This window comes from Lithobates pipiens, unplaced genomic scaffold (genome assembly GCF_037356315.1).
Source record: "Lithobates pipiens isolate NorthernLeopardFrog02 unplaced genomic scaffold, aLitPip1_a1.2 Scaffold_79, whole genome shotgun sequence".
Taxonomy (NCBI): Eukaryota; Metazoa; Chordata; class Amphibia; order Anura; family Ranidae; genus Lithobates; species Lithobates pipiens.
The window spans coordinates 937,981-943,986 of record NW_027507902.1 but is presented as its reverse complement, the minus strand read 5'-3'; the positions used below and the strand labels follow the sequence as shown (position 1 = coordinate 943,986).

Below are 6,006 nucleotides of genomic sequence, written 5' to 3'. Positions count from 1 at the left end.
AAACTACATGGGGTCCCCCCCCCCCCGGATCATACCAGGCCCCTTGAGTCCGGTGTGGATCTTGAGGGAGACCCCATGACAAAATAATAAAGAAATTACATGGGGGCCCCCCACCCCAGGATCCTACCAGGCCCTTTGAGTCCGGTATGGATCTTGAGGGATACCCCTCCCCCCCTTCCCAAGACCATATCAGGTCCTTCGATCTGGTGTGGATTTTGAGGGGAAACATCACAATAAAAAAAAATGGCGTTAAGGTCCCCCCCCCCCCGCAAAATCCATACCGGACCCTTATCTGAGCATGGAGCCTGGCAGGTCAGGAAAGCCAGGGGATGAGCGAGAGCCCCCCCCCCCCCCAACAACACCAGAACACATGACCTCAATATGGGGGGGGTAAGTGCTGTGGGGCAAAGGCCTCATCCCCACAACCCTGGTGGTGGGGGGGGCGGGATCTGGGGTCTTCCAGATTGTGATAAGCCACCTGCACACAGACCCCCACAACCACAGCCCAGGGTTGTGGGGAAGAGGCCCTTGTCCCCCATGGAGACAAGGTGCTTGGGGGTGGGCTTGCCCCAAATCACCCACCCTCCCATGCTGAGGGTATGTGGCCTGGTATGGTCCAGGAGTGGGGGGGGGGGTTTGAGGCGATCGCCCCTCCCCCCTTTTTCTGACCTGCCAGGCTGCATGTTTGGATAAGGGTCTGGTGGGGTCTTGGGATGGACCTCACGCCGTGTTTTGGTTTTTTTTTTGTGGTGTGGGGCTCCCCTCTAAATCCATACCGGACTATAAATCTGGTGGGGACCCCCCCATGCGTTTTTGGTGTGAGGTTTCCTCCATACCAGAGGCAAAGGAATTGTCCAGGAAGCTCAGAGCCGCAATCATTGAAGGCACACGGAGGTCACACAGAGGTCACACGGAGGTCACACGGAGGTCACGCGGAGGTCACACGGAGGTCACAAAGGACAGATCACACGGAGGTCACCCGGAGGTCACACGGAGGTCACACGGAGGTCACACAGAGGTCACACGGAGGTCACACGGAGGTCACGCGGAGGTCACACGGAGGTCACAAAGGACAGATCACACGGAGGTCACACGGAGGTCACGCGGAGGTCACACGGAGGTCACAAAGGACAGATCACACGGAGGTCACACGGAGGTCACACGGAGATCACACGGAGGTCACGCGGAGGTCACACGGAGGTCACACGGAGGTCACAAAGGACAGATCACACGGAGGTCACACGGAGGTCACGCGGAGGTCACACGGAGGTCACAAAGGACAGATCACACGGAGGTCACACGGAGGTCACGCGGAGGTCACACGGAGGTCACAAAGGACAGATCACACGGAGGTCACACGGAGGTCACACGGAGATCACACGGAGGTCACGCGGAGGTCACGCGGAGGTCACGCGGAGGTCACACGGAGGTCACAAAGGACAGATCACAGCTACAAATAATCCATAATAAGTATAAACAGAAGATATTGGAATTCCTGATTGGAATAAACTTGTATAGGCAGTCCTAGTTGTGTACCCAACGCGTTTCATGGCTGACTGCCAGTCATCAGAGGTGAGACGCACATGTATAGGAAAAGTCTGCAAGTAGGACCCAGCTCCAGTAAGGGACCGGCATGGTGATCTGGGAGTGTTTGTCCCACTCGGGGTCGAGGCGGGGTAACCCCCCCCCCAAAAGACCCGGAGAAAGGGCCAGGAGGAACAGCAGCACCAGAACGTCAAGGTGTCCAAAGGGGACCGTGTGCATATTGTACCCCAATCTACTCATCAATGGAGTCCAGTCCAAGTTTTCCTTCCAGTCCAAAGTTCTTCTTTATCACTCTGCTCCCACACTGCCATCTCAGAATGAAATTCAAGGTTTAGGAGGGTGTCTGGGAATGCTCGGCCACTCCTCCAGCAGAGCATCCCTGAGGTCAGGCACTGATGTTGGATGAGAAGGCCTGGCTCGCAGTCTCTGCTCTAATTCATCCCAAAGGTGTTCTATCAGGATGAGGTCAGGACTCTGTGCAGGCCAGTCAGGTTCCTCCACCCCAAACTCGCTCATCCATGTCTTTATGGAGCTTGCTTTGTGGACTGGTCCAAATCATTTGGTGGAGGGGGGATTATGGTGGTGGGGGGGTGTTTTTCCTGTATAATAATAATAATATTAATAATAGATAAATCCTGAATAATAATAATAATAATATAAATCCTGTATAATAATAATAATAATAATAATATAAATCCTGTATAATAATAATAATAATATAAATCCTGAATAATAATAATAATAATAATAATCCTGAATAATAATAATAATAATATAAATCCTGTATAATAATAATATTATAAATCCTGAATAATAATAATATTATAAATCCTGAATAATAATAATAATAATAATAATATAAATCCTGTATAATAATAATAATAATAATAATATAAATCCTGAATAATAATAATAATATAAATCCTGAATAATAATAATATTATAAATCCTGAATAATAATAATAATAATAATAATATAAATCCTGTATAATAATAATAATAATATAAATCCTGAATAATAATAATAATAATAATAATATAAATCCTGTATAATAATAATAATAATAATAATATAAATCCTGAATAATAATAATAATAATAATAATCCTGAATAATAATAATAATAATAATATTATAAATCCTGAATAATAATAATAATAATAATAATAATATAAATCCTGAATAATAATAATATTATAAATCCTGTATAATAATAATAATATAAATCCTGAATAATAATAATAATAATAATAATATAAAACCTGAATAAGAATAATAATATAAAACCTGAAAAATAATAATAATAATAATAATAATAATAATAATATAAATCCTGTATAATAATAATAATAATATAAATCCTGAATAATAATAATAATAATAATCCTGAATAATAATAATAATAATATAAATCCTGAATAATAATAATTTCTAAGAGGAGGTACCCACCTATCAGGGTGACACACGGGGAGGGGGATTGGGTGGGGTTGGCACTTTAGAAGCGTTTTTAATTACTCATGTAGAGCCCCGTACTGGGATTAGCCCCCCTTTTTTTTAGGGGTAACCATTGTGCAGGCACGGAGTTTATATTATTTTATACAGAACTCTGTGCACCCCCCTCCCCTCCCCCCACCGTAGACTCAGAACATTCCGTCCCCAATTATCTTCGCCCATCGAACGTTCTGCCAGGGAGATGATCCAGGAAGGTGAGTCACCCCCCTCCTCCCCTCCCTGGAGCTCCGGAATGTTCTGAGTCACCATGGGGGAGGGGCGGGGTGGATTGTCGGGGGGGGGGGAGGGGGGTGATGGGCATTAAAGTGCTCTACACTCAGAAAATTGTTTACCCCCCATCCATGCATTAGGGTAGAAATCCCCCCTCCCCCATCCCTAACCACTTACCTGACACCTCCCACTGATCCAGCTGCAGCCCCCCCCCCCCCAGGCTCCTATGTGGTGGGCGTGGTGGGTGTGGCTGTGCTGTGTGTGTCTATGGATGCACACAGCTTGTCTCAGGTATAAGCCCACATGGGTGACCCCCCCCCCCCCCCCCCTTAGCACACGGCTTTCTGAAGAGGGGAGCAGACATCGCCTCTGGGGGACCCCAGAAGACACCAGAGGCCCCAGAAGACAGCAGAGGCCGGCCTCCGCAGAGCGGGGGGGCGTGGCTAATTCTCGCAGTGACATTGTACATTCCAATACGGCGAGGAAACGATCGTTCCCCGTGTGTCCCATTCACACTGCAATGCTGAGATAAAACGCAGGCAAATCGCAGGGCACTGCATGGAGGAAACGCATGTTTTGTACACTTCGCATAAAGTTTTTATAGAAATGTTTTTATTATCATAGAGCCGGGGGAGGGGATAAAACACAATGTATCCTTTACACCGACATTAACCCTTTCCTGTCCGTCAGTCCGATTCTCACCGACGTACGGAAGACACATTTCCACTCATTAGGGATGTCTAATGTGGGGGAGGGGGGTCCTCCATTATATATATGGGGGAGGGGGATCCTCCATTATATACATGGGGGAGGGGATCCTACATTATATACATGGGGGGGGAATCCTCCATTATATACATGGGGGGGAGGGGGTCCTCCATTATATATATGGGGGAGGGGGGTCCTCCATTATATATATGGGGGAGGGGGGTCCTCCATTATATATATGGGGGAGGGGGATCCTCCATTATATACATGAGGGAGGGGATCCAACATTATATACATGGGGGGGGATCCTCCATTATATACATGGGGGGGAGGGGGTCCTCCATTATATATATGGGGGAGGGGGGTCCTCCATTATATATATGGGGGAGGGGATCCTCCATTATATACATGGGGGAGGGGATCCTACATTATATACATGGGGGGGGGGATCCTCCATTATATACATGGGGGGGGAGGGGGTCCTCCATTATATATATGGGGGAGGGGGGTCCTCCATTATATATATGGGGGAGGGGGGTCCTCCATTATATATATGGGGGAGGGGGGTCCTCCATTATATATATGGGGGAGGGGGATCCTTCATTATATACATGGGGGGGGATCCTCCATTATATACATGGGGGGGGAGGGGGTCCTCCATTATATATATGGGGGAGGGGGGTCCTCCATTATATATATGGGGGGAGGGGGATCCTTCATTATATACATGGGGGGGATCCTCCATTATATACATGGGGGGGGAGGGGGTCCTCCATTATATATATGGGGGAGGGGGGTCCTCCATTATATATATGGGGGAGGGGATCCTCCATTATATACATGGGGGAAGGGGATCCTCCATTATATACATGGGGGAAGGGGATCCTCCATTATATACATGGGGGAGGGGGATCCTTCATTATATACATGGGGGAGGGGATCCTCCATTATATACATGGGATCCTCCATTATATACATGGGGGAGGGGATCCTTCATTATATACACGAGGGGGAGGGGTATCCTCCATTATATACACGGGGAGGAGGGGATCCTCCATTATATACACGGGGGGAGGGGGATCCTCCATTATATACACGGGGGGGGGATCCTCCATTATATACACGAGGGGGAGGGGGATCCTCCATTATATACACGGGGGGAGGGGATCCTCCATTATATACATGGGGGGAGGGGATCCTCCATTATATACACGGGGGGGAGGGGATCCTCCATTATATACATGGGGGGAGGGGGATCCTCCATTATATACACGGGGGGGAGGGGATCCTCCATTATATACATGGGGGGAGGGGATCCTCCATTATATACATGGGGGGAGGGGATCCTCCATTATATACATGGGGGAGGGGGATCCTCCATTATATACATGGGGGGGAGGGGATCCTCCATTATATACACGGGGGGAGGGGGGCCTTCCATTATATACATGGGGGGAGGGGATCCTCCATTATATACATGGGGGGAGGGGATCCTCCATTATATACATGGGGGGAGGGGGACCTTCCATTATATACATGGGGGGAGGGGGACCTTCCATTATATACATGGGGGGAGGGGGACCTTCCATTATATACATGGGGGGAGGGGGACCTTCCATTATATACATGGGGGGAGGGGATCCTCCATTATATACATGGGGGGAGGGGGACCTTCCATTATATACATGGGGGGAGGGGGACCTTCCATTATATACATGGGGGGAGGGGATCCTCCATTATATACATGGGGGGAGGGGATCCTCCATTATATACATGGGGGGAGGGGAGCGGAGTTTGTACAATACGGGTGTCACCAGGACAGGAATGGAGGGGAATTGCAGTGGGGACACCTGTATGTATATTTGGGACCGGAAGTGACCAGTGAGGAGCGGACACTAGAGGGCGCCTCTCTGTAAGATTCTCGGACCCCGCCCCGGAGACATCTCTCCTCTCCCCATTACATCTCTCTGGTTTCCGGTCTCCAGTAAAATGGCGGACTTATCTCCGCCCCGAGGGCGTGTCCCCCAAACT

The 6,006-nt window shown here is 48.4% G+C and overlaps 1 protein-coding gene across 1 annotated transcript in view; it reads left to right on the top strand.

Annotated features, from left to right (window-relative positions):
• LOC143960006 (uncharacterized) overlaps positions 1-6,006 on the top strand; it is a 269,947-nt gene that overhangs the window by 17,254 nt on the left and 246,687 nt on the right. The gene's annotated exons all lie outside the window — the stretch shown is intronic.